This window comes from Toxorhynchites rutilus, chromosome 1, assembly GCF_029784135.1.
Source record: "Toxorhynchites rutilus septentrionalis strain SRP chromosome 1, ASM2978413v1, whole genome shotgun sequence".
Classification (NCBI taxonomy): domain Eukaryota; kingdom Metazoa; phylum Arthropoda; class Insecta; order Diptera; family Culicidae; genus Toxorhynchites; species Toxorhynchites rutilus.
Window position 1 is genome coordinate 166473050 of NC_073744.1, and position 16473 is coordinate 166489522.

A 16473-nucleotide genomic window follows, 5' to 3' on the forward strand; every position below is an offset into this window, starting at 1 on the left:
CTGACCATTAATCAGCAACGCCCCCCTAGTCTGTACCTCATATCTAGCGTGGTGCGTCTTCTCGACTCGAGGAATCCAGGATAGAATGGTCACTAGCCGGCACAAACATCAACTCGTGTAGAGTTGTCATGAGCGGTACAACCTTTGGCTCTTGTTGAATGATCAGTGGACTGCACAACGTTTGGCCTGTGTATCTGTAAAGAGTGTGTGTATGTATTGCCGCGACTAAGTAAAAGTTTATAGATCGGATAGGAGGGATATGAAACAGGGACACAACGAAGGAAACATCATTAAACGTTGACATCGGCGTTTCTGAGGAACAGGTACAGATGAAGCAGAAGATCAGGATCACGCCTACCTAAGATATCCCGGACGGGGATATCCGATTGTTTGCCTTGTGCTCTCAGTGCTCTAGAGAGCTGAGAGCGAGCAGCATGGAACCGGATACACGACCAACGACTGAACTAATCTTCACTCCACTGCACTGCCAATTTACAAGTGTGTGCTGACGAGGAATGTGAAAAAATTCATTATAAGCAATTTGCCTTTCAAAAAGTGTGCCTTCTGAAGTGCCCACCTTAGCTAGCGAGTCCGCTTTTTCATTCCCCGGAATCGAGCAATGAGAGGGAACCCATGCTAAGGTAATCTTGAATAATTTTTCGACCAAAACACTCAATAGTTGTCTTATTCTTGTTAGGAAATAAAATGAGCGTTTATCAACTTTCATTGAGTGGATTGCCTCTATTGAGCTGAGACTGTCTGAAAAAATTAAATAATGGTCGATTCCCCTGTAGTTGTAGTCAATGTTCCATTTGTCTCCTTTCTTATGTACCGGGAACATATACGCAATTTTCCAAAGGATAGGGAATTTGCCACTAGACAACGATGATGGAGGGGGACGAGCAGCGGTTGGGCGCATTTTTTTTAATACGAATGAAGGTATCCCATCGGGGCCCGCTGACATTGATGACTTCAATTTGGCCACGGCTTTGAGAATACACTCATCGTTAACGAGAATTCGGCTCAACATAACCTCATTAACCGGAACATTCCCGGCTGTCGAAGCTGTCTTCGGGTGATATCGTGGCATTATCGAACATTCCCGAGAATTTGAGTGCGAAAAGTCGTCGAATATCGTCTGTGTCTGTCGCGACTTCCTCTTTGTAAAACATTGATGACGGCAAGTCGCATTCCTTCCGTTGATCTTTGACATATTTCCAGAAGGCTTTCGGATTTGATTTTAGCTTTGGCTGGATGCGTGTCTGATGTTTAGCGAAGCTGCGCCTACTTTGTGATTTATACATTTGGTTCAGTCTACGGTAGTGTTCTCCAAGCGGCAGCACAACGTGATTCGCAGAGCGACACACTTTTGCCCTTGAATACTGACTGAGTGCTACTCTCTTTAGGGTCTTCAGTTGTCTGAGCTCTTTTGTCATCCACGGAACACGATTGCCAGTGAAATACCGATCATATAGCCGAGAATATGCGGATAAGTCTGCACCGCGGGGTCAATGGAATATAATTGAATCACATATAATCGAGTCCGACCTGTACATAGAACTTTTTCATACTCGAAAAAAAAAATTGAAGGAACAGAATGCGAAGTCGAAATTTGGAATTTTGGAAAATCCGCAATAAAAAAAAACTATGTCACCTAAAAATTCACGTGAGAATCGTGATAGGATGGGTATTAATTTACGTCATAAGCACTATGTTCCGTCACAAGCACAAGTCCAAGCACTATCGTCATATGCTTTGAGGGAGCATAAGGGAGAGATGTGATATTGCTCAGTTTTTTTTTTGCGCGAGGACTCCGTAAAAACCGCGTTAATTGGAAAATTCACGGAAAAAAACTCGATGAAAACCTCGGTGTGCAATAATAATTTGTTACTTTGACGAAACAAATATATAATGTCTGCATCGATTTACATTTTCACAGTGTTTTGTAAAATCTGCTGTAATTCTGCAAATATTGTGTGTGTGGAAGATAGGTAAAATATTTCTCTGTAGAATAACTTCGATAATTCTATTCGAACAACTTTTAATGTTTTTATAAATTCTGTATATTTTCCTATATTGACCCATGCTCACGTTTCAGTGTATAACTTTTCTCCGTCACGATCAAGAAAAAAATGAATTATGTGGAAAGATGATTGAATTAATTCTCTATCTAATGAGCATGATTTTGAAGGTTGCTACTTGATAAACTATCAATTTATTTCTACTGAAATAATTCATTATTCAATCAATCCAGCAATACGTTGAACAGAAACTTGCGCGCAACAAAAATTTTTATTCGCTGAACTTTCATCCGCGTAACTTCACACAAGTCAAAACGTGCGGTTCCAGGCGTATGTCTAAAATTTTTTTTCCTAGTCCTTAATGTGTTAACACACGAGAAAATGGTTATATCTATGATATAACCGCAAAGTTGACGTGGGACTAGCGTTAGGTCGCCCGACTGACTGTTCAGTCGTTTTGGCGGAGAAACTGCGTGAAGAAGCCAAAAGTCATTACTAACTATGGATATGCCATACAAAGATTTGTGCTATACAAATGAAACATAAATGTCTGCATTATTCGAGAATTAATCAAGCAAATGAAACCAAATTATGCATATGGAGGTTTTATGGGGCAATAAATGTTTCTATGGTGGTAAGACACCACACCCCACTCTCTAAGGAGGGGGTAGGGGGGCTTCCATAGAAATGAAACACAAATTTCTGCATTACTCTAGAACTAATCAAGCAAATGGAACCAAATTTGGCATATGGAGGTTTTAGGGAGCAATAAATGTTTTTATGGTGGTTTGACACTCCTTTTCCCTCTCTAAGGGGGGAGGGGCTCCCATACAAATGAAATACAAATGCATAACTCGAGAGCTAATCAAGCAAATGTTTGGCATGTGAAGATTTTAGAAGACACGAAACGTCTCTATGGCGAATCGACACTTCTCCCTCTCTAAGGTGGAGAAGGGGAGTCTGTCTTTAGTATATCATATTTTCTGTATCAAACATTTATTCCATGTAACGGAGAAACATGTTATTTGCAAGTGGTTGAAAAATCTTAAACGAGAATTGTGTCTGAAAATAATCTGATATTATAATGATGAGTTTTGATAGAAGTACTAGGAATTTTATAGTAAAAAGTAAATTCAACGGGGTCGATTAGAAGATCAATCAACAGTTCTGCGATTGGACCCATGAACTTGCACTTAGTAAGAAAACGTGCATGTTTGAAGGTATTGATGACAAAAAATAAATTTTGGGCGGGACGAAGTTTGCCGGGTCAGCTAATAACCTTATAAAACCGGATGGAATATGAGAACAAAAATTATTAAATTATTTTCGGATTTTCAGGGTGTTATCCTGAATGTTTTGTCATATCATTGTCAAATATGTCTGATATACCAGGGCTTGAAGTTTTAACTGAGCGGAAGAGCTGTTAGGAGTGATCCGTTCACTTGTAAGCTGATTTTCCAATCTCTACGATTAAACCTCCGAGTAACGGTGTGCTCCGCGCTGACGCATTTGTTCTGGCCAAGGATTCGGTTAACGCGATCCAAACAGGCAAACAAACAACCGATTGGTCATTTCCGTTTGCTTTAATTGTTTCTTCTCTCGGTGATAATCCATCAACGGCACCGAAGCTTATTTGTTTTTCGTTTTGTCCATCGAACACAGAGAGGCGAAAAGTGCTAAAAAGTCATTTTCTCACTTTACGGTGGGTCTCCATTGGAAAACAACGGTGGAAAGTGCTGTAGCAAATCACTTCACCTCACAAATGCTTTTATCTCTCGCTCGAGAAGCTGTGCTTTGCCCAATTAGCAGCGCACTTTTAACCATGAAGCATCTCTCTTTGCCACAGCGTAATTCGGAAGGCTAGATTGGGTTTTGGAAGGTTTTATTTTGCTCTCCTCCACCTCTCTCCTCCTTCCAGTCTCGGATCGTTTTTGGGGTGCGTAAATAAGCTTTATTTTTCTGCCTTCTGTCGAGAATTCTCATCATTATCACCAATTTGAGCCAATTTCCGATGAGAGTGTGTTTCGTTAGTTCCTTCCTTCCGAAAAGCCCCGGAATCACAAATAATCACGTACAAATGAACAAATTTAAACAAATCATCTTGCTTCATTGCTTCTCCGGTCTCTTAGTGAGGGGGGCCCCTGTTTGCTATCACGCCTAGCGCCGCTAATGGCGGCTCGAATTATTTGGAGAATATGCTGGCTTTGGAAATGTTTTCAACGGTTTCATTGCGGCGGAAAAGGAGCGTGTGTAAAAGCCGTTTGTCTGAGCGCAAGCCTTGATATTGAAGTCATAATGGTTTTGTTTGTAGAAAATTCTAAGCTTTCCGGAAGCTGGAGCTGTAGTAATTTAGCATCTGGAATCTCTGCTCAGTTTATGACAACGCCCCTAATGGTCGATTCCGTAATGTTTTGACATCAGTTTGGTGTTGTTGTTGTTGATGATGATGATAAAAATGAAATATATACTTTACTAGCTGAACCAGTGACTTCGTCTCGCTTAAAATTGATTTTTGATATGAATACATTCGAACATTCACATTTTCTTACTAAGCTTCATCGTAGAACTATTCATTAATTGATCTTTTCATTGGCCGTTTCACAATTATTTTTTTCACAACTCGTCATCATAATAGAAAATATTATCGGATATAATTTTTGGTCAAAATTCTTGAATGATTTGCAAACAAAAACCAAAAAATCCCAAACACACATCTATATTACATGTAATACATATTTGATGCGTAAAAATAAATTCCATTTTCCTTCAAAGTTTTCTAAAAATTCTACGATTTTTCTCGTCGTAACATTGATGAGTAGAGACGAATAAAGGGTGTGTCACATCAAATTGCATCACGGAAAAAACGCTGTAGAAATTCGCCCAGTAGACCGATCCTTTTGAAAATTTTAGACAGTAAAATAAAAACTATTAAACAACTTTTGGCATTTTCTTTTGACGTAGGATTACGTCTTTCGGGAACATATTGGGGTACAAATTGAAAATCTAAAATCGATCACATCGTGAAAATTGTCCAATTTCAAACGCTTATTGCTCAGTCATTTCATGATGGATTGATGAATTTTTTGCGTCAATCGATTTCGGTACTTCATAACAATTTTTTATATTGAAGAAAATAATATATGTCATGAAACTAACTATCGAACAATTGAAAAATCTCATTCCCTATCCTAACGGAAATACCCACTTCTGATTGGTTGAAATTGACGACACATGCGGCGGGTCCCTAACAGAGACATCAAAACCAAGCTGCCTGGGGGAAATCGACATTGCAAATGCATGAAGGTAGGGGGAGCTTTTGTTCCCATCGAAAAGTGTTCCCTAACAGAGACATCAAAATCAAACTGACTGTGGGAAAACGGCTTTGCAAATACATAAAAGAAGGGGGAGTTTTTGTTCCTACCGAAATATATTCCCTAACAGAGATATCAAAACCAAGGTGCCCGGGGGAAATCGGCATTGCAAATATATACAAGTCGGGGGTATTTGTATATTGCAAGTAAGGTGAGTGATATGATTAATTATGTTATTGTCCTTTCTTACTTTTGGCACTCACTCGATCAGATCAACCCGTTTGCCCAACAAACTAGGGATTTCGGATTTAGGGAATAACGATGTTGCTCTTGTAAGGTTTGAACTGAACTGTATTATTTCTTACTAACTATCTTACGAGCTAGCCTAAAGCGGTTACATAATTTCCTACAAATGAGGTTTATTGCTTACTTGTTTTCGGTTTTTCTGTTTTCTTTTTACGACAAGCGTCGAGCGGGGTGTTTACGTTTATTGTTGTTATTTTATTGAAGGTCGCATAATGGGAAATGTTGGGACAGCTGGCGCATAATAATTAGCGTTCAGCCGGGGTTATTTATTTGTTAGTTTGAAGGTCGTTAGCGGAATTTCCATGAGGGTTATTTTACGGAAATTCCTTTATTATTTTAACACAGGCGGAAGCGTTTAGCTTACCTGTGTTATGATGAGAGTTGCTAGAGAAGAAAGCGGAAAAGTCTTAGACACGGATGTTAATGTGGTATGCGGAAAAGTGGTTTTCCTTTATTGGGATTTTAGGAATACGGAATTGGGTCGCGATGGTTTTAGCGAGGAATTGCATTGAAGTTAGCCTGTATGCTACAATTCTAGCAAATAAAATTTAAAAATTTGGAACTTTAATGTTCGTTGCTTCGTGAAATTTCATATCAATGACCGTTGTGTATTGTGAAAAATTTAGCACAAGTGCAAGTGTAAAATTGTATATGGTAGCAGTTGTGTTGAAAATGACTTGAAATATGAAACGATTTTTTTCAATTTTCATAAAAAAAACCAAGGTGTGTTCCCGCTAGAGTCGTTTGGTTGAGACTGTCTGTTTTATTTAGTTCATTTTCACCCAAGGAGAGTTTATGCGGCAATAAAAATTGGAAAAGTGTAGAAATAGTACAAAAAGTGATTTCCCATATGCTCTATATTTAGTATTAGTTTTTGTTAGTTCAATTAAAATCCGCATTTGGTTGAATAAACACACAGAAAGTAAAAATTATAAAATAAATTTACCTTTTCCATTTCAAATATGTTTTCTCTATACTAAAGTAACATGTTTTTACTGATGAGAAAAATTGATAATTGTATTCGGTATTGGTAATTATCTTATATTACATTGGTGAGTTTTTTTTTCTTTATTTCATCTATACATAATCCAGAAGGCATCTCGTCTAGGATCACAGAGGGCGTTTTTCATCATATCTCGTTTTACTTCAGTATCTTTTATCTGATACGCACCATCCAACGACTGTTTACCATCCTTCTGTCATCATCACTCGGCAAACACTGGTGGGGTGAACAAACAGTTCCCAACAACTCAACAAAACGGTCCATTTCAGGGCCACCAAATCGTTATCAAAGAGTTAAACGATGTATTTCTTCAAACATATCCAAAATCAGCAGATATCCTAATGGAATCCTACGTCAACTATGCGGTCGTGTCTCGGACACAACCCTCCTGTGACTTTTTATTCATACTTCGAGCCCAAGCCCGTATGCTCGCACCTTCCTCTTTACCCCGTCCATAAGGTTCTGTACAACGTCAGGTTGTATTTTTTTTTGAACAGAAATCCATTTTTTCTTGAAGTCCGCCTCCGATTTGACAACTTTTGGGTTCTTCCGGAGGGCCTGCTTCATAATCGCCCAATATTTCTCTATTGGGCGAAGCTCCGGCGCGTTGGGCGGGTTCATTTCCTTTGGCACGAAGGAACCCCGTTGACTTCGTACCACTCCAACACGTCCTTTGAATAGTGGCACGAAGCGAGATCCGGCCAGAAGATGGTCGGGCCCTCGTGCTGCTTCAATAGTGGTAGTAAGCTTCGTCAGCATTTCGGTGTACAGCTTCCGGGCTCGCGTCCGTTTGGAGTGACCATGATTTTTCTCAATAAATTTCGATGTTTTGATGAATTCAATGAACTCAATAATTTTAAATGTGGGAAACAGCTTATTATGCAAGTGAGTAAATTGAGGCTGTCCTTAAACTATGTTAGGGGCGGTCTGTTAAAGATGGGAACATGATTAAGCGTCATTTGTAGGCTATCAAACGATTTCGTAACCTGTTCTATGTGTCGTATCAAATCCGACGGTTATTTTTGTCTGACATAGGACTACGTTTTTTCAAGTAAGGGTGCCAAATCAGAAAACATTTTTACGATTTCAGGAAATAGTTTTATCGCTAATGATTATTTTCGTTGTGAACGGATTTTGATGATCTGCATACCATTTGCACCGGAATTTCTTTAGGATTTGTTTGATGTGCTAGACATTACAGTTCCCTCATCCGAAAATGGTTTAAATTGACGGGAATTGGTCTCACTCCCATTTACTCATACATTTGTTCTACTATTTCTGTGGCCTATAACGATCAACTAATGCAGTGACGAGGCACATTTTTTTTATATTCTAGTACCTTTACGAAGTCTGCGGTGCAAATCAGCCGGCGTAAATCGCCCGCTCGAAATGCAAATGCAGTGCAGGAGAAGGAGCTTGTGTATAATTCTCGTAGGAGCAAAAATGATTTATGAACCACTCATTTTTAGCTACTTCTACAAAACTACACACTACACGCCCTGCTCAGGGCCACCAGAACATTCCACTAAAGGTTAATTCTAATACAGGATTTTTCAGATTAAACGTTCACGCAACAAATTTTGATAACTTCTTCAAAAGTGAACCGATTTTTATTCGGTTCGGTTGCTCGAGTAATAAGATTTCACTAAAAATACACGTTCTTGTAAATTGTACATCTTGACACTAAAAACCATCCGATCAGACGGAACGGGTAGCCGAATATTATCGTCCCGAAGTGGGCAATGCAGTGTTACCATCGACGGAACGAAAAACAGGAAGCGGGTTATATCTATGGTATAACCGCAAGGGTGACGTAGGACTATCGTTGATTTAGAGATCATTTGTTTGAAGTTGAATCTAAATCAATTCTGAATGAATGAATAAATGAATATTTGGGGGACGAAAACGAGAGCGTTACGTTGGAGGCACAAGGTTTTATGCATCCAATATAGGATACGAAAAACCTTGTTCTGAAAAATAATCTTCATAAGCTAACCTGCTAACTGTACTTGATTGACAAATCACAAACCCAAATGTATTATTTGGATATTTTATGGATAGAAAACATTAAAATAAACTCTTTCGCTTGAATGTAATTTTCAATTCCAAGGGGAACTGGCAGATTATTTTCCAGCAACGATTAGATATTTCTACATTTTCCTCGGTACTGGAAGCCCACCAGTGGTTAATACTAACTCGATAACCACCTGTTTATAGTACTTGATTGAAAAATATTTGGTCACAGTGTTACATGGATAGAAAACATTCAAATAAACTCTTTCACATGAATGTATTTTTAAATTCCCAGAGGAACTGGCAGATTATTTTCCGGATCTTTCTCGATGCTGAATGGCATCCAAACGGAAAGAATTCCGCGCGTGTATGTGTGTGTGTGTAGCGGCTGCTTCGAGATCTTCCCGGGTGGCATCACTCTCCTCCTGATGGATTCCCTTCTGGCCTAAGGTGCACAAACAGGCTCTTGGTGACACCGTTCATCCGCGCATTCATGATAAACGAAGAGCTTTACCACAACAGTGACAACATGCTCCAATCGCTGTTCAATTATAAATGAGTGGATTTCCGAGCGGCGCTCGCTTATATACCGATTGGTGATTTCAATAGCCTGTTTTCAAAGCAATTTTTAGACTATTGAAACAAGTTTTTGGATCAAAAAGTAACAAGTATAGAACGCGTAGACATTTTATCTTTCGAATGAAGTGTTTATCATACCATTTCGTTCAGTTGTTTAGGAGCTATTAACGCTCAGAATCTCGGTCTCCGGCGTAACGCTTTCGTTTTCGAAACTTTGATTTTACACCCCGGTATAGAAATGAAAGACGTAGTCCTACGTCAAAAAAAATATAAGGAGCCATTCGATTTTTGTTGCGTGAACGTTTGATCTGAAGGACCCTGTATTACGATGCATTCTCTCACCTTCTATAACATTTATATGAAGCTTCGGCTGGTTCCACGGAGAATTGCCCTAGAACATTATCAATTTAATTTATTGGCAAATTTGTATGACAATTTTTTGAAAAAGGCTAGCTAATTGGCTTTAATTTGATATATCGATCATCTGAATCGGTCCAGCAGTTCAAAAGTAATAAATTTTTGAAAACAGTCATTTTTGGAAAGAAAGTGAAAAATTATTTTTTGGACCATCGGTTAATTATGAAAAATCATAACTCAAAAACAAACTCTCTGGTTTCGATATATATTATGTGAAAAATCCTCAGCTTTTCAGAAATAAAAATACGACTGCCTTCAATTTTATATGTCGATCATCTGAATCGGTTCAGTAGTTATTAATTTGAGAAAAAAGTCATTTTTGGAAAAATGAGGAAAAAGTTGATTTTTCGGATAACCCTAAAAAGGAAATGGTCACCCTACTGAAAAAAAAATACAGGTCTAATGTTTTGCGACAAAGAACAAAACTGCCACTTTTCACGGAAATCTGAGAACCACTGGATCGGTTTGGCATGGAATGGCTGATTTCAGGTTAATATAGAGAAAAAAATCCAAAAGGGGGGGATTTCGGGTGAAAAACTCAAGTGCTGAGTGATAAAAGACACTTTGAGGAACACTTTCATTAAAAAAGTTTTGCGGGAAAATGCGGGGCAAGTTTTATAAGTCCATCCAGAACAAAATTAAACTTCCAAAATAGTACTTACTTTGTGTGGAGTGAACACATACTACAACCAACCGAATTTTGAAACCGACAACAAATGCAACTTCTTCGTTAAAAATGCTTCAAGAAACACAATGAGCCAAAAAAAATCGTTCAAAAACTTAACCAAAACCAAAAATAAGTAAAAAAAACTTTTTAAGTTAAACGGTTTAATTGTAATTAAACATAATAATGTACTAAAAGCTAGAAAATAATTAGGCAAGTAGCAGTTGGCAGTTGTCACACCTCTCCTTCATTAGTCTAGGGCATTGATAAGACTAAAATAAAATCAAGAGAAAATGCAATCTTGCATACAAAAACGTAGCAAGAAAAACATAACATTCCGCATAATAAGGCTTGGTTTAGTTGGAGTGGCATATTTATCCAGGGTCAAAGCCACAAAAGGATCTTCTTCGAAAGCAGAGTGTGATGAGGTATATCAGCTTTAGTAAACAGAACATTGTAAGTTGCTATTCACCTATGACCACTTTGCCCCCAAACATGAAAATAATTTCTATGCTAATTAATCGCTGAGATTAAACAAAATATTTGTTCATCTCTCCTAGAATATGTGAACAGTCGTCCAAACTGATGATTTGTCCAACATATCAGATTGAATAAACTAAATTTCACGAGAAATTCCTTAGATACCATGCGCACAGAACTACGGCCGAATGGCTATCGAGAGAGTAATTTCTGTTTTTATTTGTATTTTGACATACGACAGCTCTACTGAAGTACAGGGTGACTCAAAAGCCATTAAATTCTTCAAACATAAGGTGACTATCAATACGGCATCTATAGTCAATAGTTATCCTACCAAACAAGCAGGTGACCACTTTGCCCCCCATGACCAATTTGCCCCCAATACCCCTATCTTATCGCGTTGCCAGAGCAATGATGCGCGCGCGGAATGGGGTGAAACACGTGATCCTAGATGCGTTGAACATCCTAGAATAACGGACTGTAGGATATTTTTGATTCTATGCAACTTCATTTTTTGGGTTTTCGCCGCCTAAATTTTCTCAGGGACCACTGTGCGCCATCCCGGTCACCACGTGCCAGAAGCTGGTGGAATCCATGCCGAACCGGGTGAGTGAAGTGATGCGTAACAAAGGTTACACGACCAAGTATTAAGCCTAGAAGCTTCTCACAGTAGGAATTTGTTTTTGTTTTTTATTTTCTACCATGAATTTATGGGCCGGTTTTAATTTTTGTTGCGTCGTTTTAGTTGATAAGTATGCTTAAAACTCATTGTTTAATGAATGACTATTGTTTTAACTACATATGTTATAAATTTCTTCGAACAATACAAATAAAATATTATAAATACAGGGTTTTAAATTACGGGCTTCCGAAAGTATACAGCCCTGCGCTGACAACCGTTTGACATAGCTGTCAACCAAAGCGTCATATCGTTAGTTGAATGTCTGCCATTTTACAATATGGATCGTTTTAGCATCGCACAACATGTTAATTTTGTTAAATTATACTATAAAAATGACGAAAAACCGACAAATGTTTTTCGAGCATTACGGACGGATTTTGGTCGTCATGGACGGCCTACAGAGCACACAATCGCTAATGTAGTGCGTAAATTCGAACAAACTGGATCCGGAGCGGATATTGTGAAACCTGTGCATCATCGTAATGTGCGTTCGACCGAAAATATTGCGATTTTTTTTGTGGGGTTATGCGAAAGACCGTGTCTATGCCAACTCTCCGCAAACTCTTGAACATTTGAAAGACAACATTCGTGAAGTTATGACCGAGATACCGCCCCATATGTGCCGAAAAGTCATCGAAAATTACCTGTTCCGAATCAAGGTGTACGAGGAAGCCCTAGGTGGACATTTGAATGATGTTGTATTTCACACATAATGGCATAAACCAAACTTTAATTTGAAATAAAAGTTTAATCGAATTTCGAATTCTAAGTGTGTTTTATTTCAATTTACTTTCGGAATTTAAAGTTGGAAAACCCTGTATATTGAATTATCTGGATTAGATGATTTTTTCTCAATGTTTTGTCACTTTCTTTGTTTTTTGCTTGATCAGTGGTCCTAATGTCCGACACTGTACATGTTTTAAAAATGTTATTTTACCAGAAATTATTGCAATCCTGAATTGCCAGGAGCCCCGCTCGACGGTAGATGTGCTTAACTTGCTCTACCCAATAAATATCAATGTTTCAAATAGATGGAAAATTTCTCAAATCGATCGAACGGAGTTACAGCGATTTCATGCAATCGTCTGCCACTGTATGAAGGTTATACTCACTTTACGAATGATAATAGCAAAATCGATCAACAATCAACTTATGATGAAATGCTCCAATGTACCGTATTGATCCGTCGAAACACATAGGTAGCTCGAACAGACGAAAAGTTTACTTTAAAAGAAACCGAGGAGAAATCACAGCTAATGTAAACATGCTAATTCTGCCTAATCATCTTCTGTCAATAATACTTAAGGCGCAGCAGCTCTCGAGGCGAGAGACCTCAAAACCTGAGCGCGATCATTGATTATTTCCATTTTCCTCTGCCGCTCTCTGCCCGGTGCCGATTGCCACACACAACTAACCTCACTTACAAATTGATGATGGGGCCTGTTTGAATGGCTCTCGGTCGGTTATAATGTTACAATCGCATCGTCGATTGCGCCGGATGACCCCACGGGTACTTCAGCAACAAAGGAAAATCGTTTGCCGATTTTGTCCAACGATTTTCACCGCGCAGGCTCGCGCTTTTTCCACGATGAAACCACATTCCGGTTAGGCCGGCTGGCAAACGCCGACAACGACGACGACGACTAATTTGGCGCATCGAACCATGCGGTTCAAAAACGCACACCGTTTCGTTTGGTATGGGCATTAATCAGCCGTTTTTCATCATCATCAAAAAAGCGCCATTCATCACGCTGAAATCACGTACTTCCGAAAAAGTTGGTTCCGCGCTTCAATGGAGCCCAAAATTTTTTTTTCGCGGAGAAAACAAAAACTTATTATTCTAATATTCGTAGTTTTCCGCTTTAAATCATAATCATCATTAGCGGCGGATAATGCACCGATAATCGGGCGGGAGATGGAATCTTACTCTGCCGATCGACCATTGGGACCATTTGGACGGGAGTGAAACTCTACGCAGAGGATGTTCAAGAACCCGAACGCCACGACAACCGAATCTACAAGCGAGCGTCGGTCAACCGATTAGCAGTACACTTCTCGATCATCTCTGCTTTAATTACCGACTCCTCTCACAGACCCTTGCCCTCAGTTGGCGACCATTTTCTGCATCGTCACGTTCAACTTGGGGCCATCGGCGTCGTTATCTGTGCCGCGGCCGCTTCTATGGCTAAACACCGGTAGCCGCCAAGCCGTCGTGCGCTAACATATTTCTTTTTTTTTTTTTGCTTTTGAAGATCATTTTGTTTTTCTTTTCGCTTTTCCCGCTTGATGTGTGCCCACATGAATGTAGCACTGGGGTAGCACTTTAAATCACCGCTGACGTTCCGCGCGATCATGATATGCGCGTCTCGCGTCCTCTTTCTCTCCTGGCCGGTTCAAATGTTGCGATCGCTTGCCAGTCAACCATTATTATTAGTAAGCGATCACGAGTGCTAAGAGTCGATAATTTATTCACGAGCCATCCGATATGTGTACACCTTTTGTGCCGGGTGATGTCCGTTGGCGCAGGGGTCACTTTTCGGCCGTCCAACCCTCTCCAAGTGGGGCGGTAGATCCATATCGGATAGCAGCAGCAGCAGCCGATAGGTTGTAATCTATCGTACTGTCGAGCCGTGATGTAAAATTCCTTTGCGGCTACCGGTCTTGTGCGAGTGTGTGGCGGCTTTTAAGCAATAATTGCCGGTGCTAATTGATGGAAGGCGTTGCGAAAGCTGTCCGTAGCCATTTAGCTACCAGTGTTAGCGCCAAGATTGATTAAAATAAAAAAAATAAAAAGGACTTACTGGCGGCGCTGATCCACAGCCGGGAAACGGTTGCCTAAGTGATGGTGAATATAAACTTTCATTTGGCGGCACTCAACCAAACCTAAGCCGTAATTAAAAAGGTTTGTCGGTTATCATCGGCAGGTTTTTAGAAAGGGCTGTCAATGCCGCTGTGATGACCACCAGATTGGGGAATGGACAGTTTATAGGAGTACATGAGTAGACGGCGAGAAGAACCGGCTGAGCGGTGGGAATTGTGTCGACTGTCCGGGGTTTCAGTTGAGAATCTGCCCGAGGCTTCGACTGATGTAACTGATATGTTTTCACACACAAATTATTACGTGTGAGGGATCCTTGGTAAAACTGGTCGTCAAAATATCGCGAGGAAAATACCTACTGAATAAAAATACTAACGATCTTGATATAATGATACAATACCCAACAAACAATTCTAAGCGGCATACAAAGTGGGATCAAATTACAATGTCGAAGAAATTATACCCTTCGTATACCTAAAATCATATAAAATGCGAACAAACGATTTACTTATTTCTACAGATTAACTCGTAATTCGGAATAACAAGGATAGGTTTTATGATATACACTATCGCAAGATCGATTTAAATGGCATCATAGATGTACATGAGGCATATACAGTTTGTGTACAGTGTTGCCACACGTACAGATTTATCGGGAAAGGTACAGATTTTTTTTCGTAATTTTTGTCAAAAAGTATAGATTGGTTCAGATTTTTTCTGCGTGTGAAATTTCTTACATTTGAACAAAGCAACATGAGGGTACATGTGGACTTTTACGCCGCAGTATTGATTGGTGCTGCTGATCATAAAAACATTAACAATGCAATGATTGATCAGATTCATAAGGATGGAATTCCTTACAAGGATCGTCTGAAAGGATTCGCGTCGGAAGGTGCGACCGTGGTGATGGGGGTTTTGAATGCCACAATATGTTTGCTCAAAATCGATTGCTCAGTTTTGGTAGCCGTCAAATGTACATGTTATTCGCTGGCTTTGGTCGCCAGTTATGCATGTGAGAAAATCCCTGACTATCTTGAGCATTTAATGAGGTACATATATACCTATATGCAGGATCTTCGAAGATGAATATTGAAAATCGACTCTCCTCTCAGTAGCTTCGTTTCGACTAGTACTACTTCGGCATTTGCCGTCCACATGATTTGAATTGATTAGAACATTAATTGACTAGCGTTGAGAGCAAGGATGACTGATGAACTATCCAAGTCAATGGTTATTCTAATTGACGTGACTAATGAATACAAATCTGCCTCCTCATTCAACCTGACTTCAATCCACACTTCTACTCCCTCTGATATGAATCTTGTTGCTCGCGTACACAACCTTTTTACGTCCTTGTAGAGTGAAAAGAAAACTTGGAAGGAATTTGTATATGTCCAACCACGTTGAACTCAAACATCGATACATGCATACGTGATACATGAGAGAGAGAAACGAATTCATTATGGGGGGAGTCACTTCAATATGCATTGACGTCCATTTGACGGGGAAGAAAATGCGATAGTGGAGTCTTAGAGTGAGATAGCAACTAAACGCCCGAATGACTGTTATGTCATGTTGACGGAAAACTGCATGAAGAAGCTAAAACTCATTTCCAATTGAATACGAAGGTGAATTTCTTCATAGTCCGCTTCAGTTGAATATGACTTCAATAGCCCAAAAAAAAAAGACTAGAATTCAAGCCGCTTGAAATCCTACACGCTTCGGCCGCCAGTTGTCTTTCATTAGCGGCTCTGGTGAAGAGATGAATTTCACGATTTTCAGAGTAAATTTTGTTTTTCACCATTTAGTATGAATGTGACAAAAATCAGACTGCATGCAGAATATTGACTACCCCCAAAGATTTAGTCACAAAAACTCGGTATTCGTTTTCAGAGTGTATGATGGGATTATATAACGCACCGCGTCTTAAAGATAGAATTACTCCGTAATGAAATCACAGTTTCGGAAAACTAGCATGTGCAGAATTGGTGGACAAAAATTGGATGTCTTAAAAGAATTGAAGGTTCGCTCGCATTTTCTGCGCTCCGATGTTTTGTTTGTAACGTTCTCATTATACCTCACTCCTCCACAACTTTCGAGCGATTTTTTTGACGTAGAACTACGTCTTTCATTAAGGGTGCCAAGTCAGAAAACATGTCACGTTTCTATGGAATAAAGT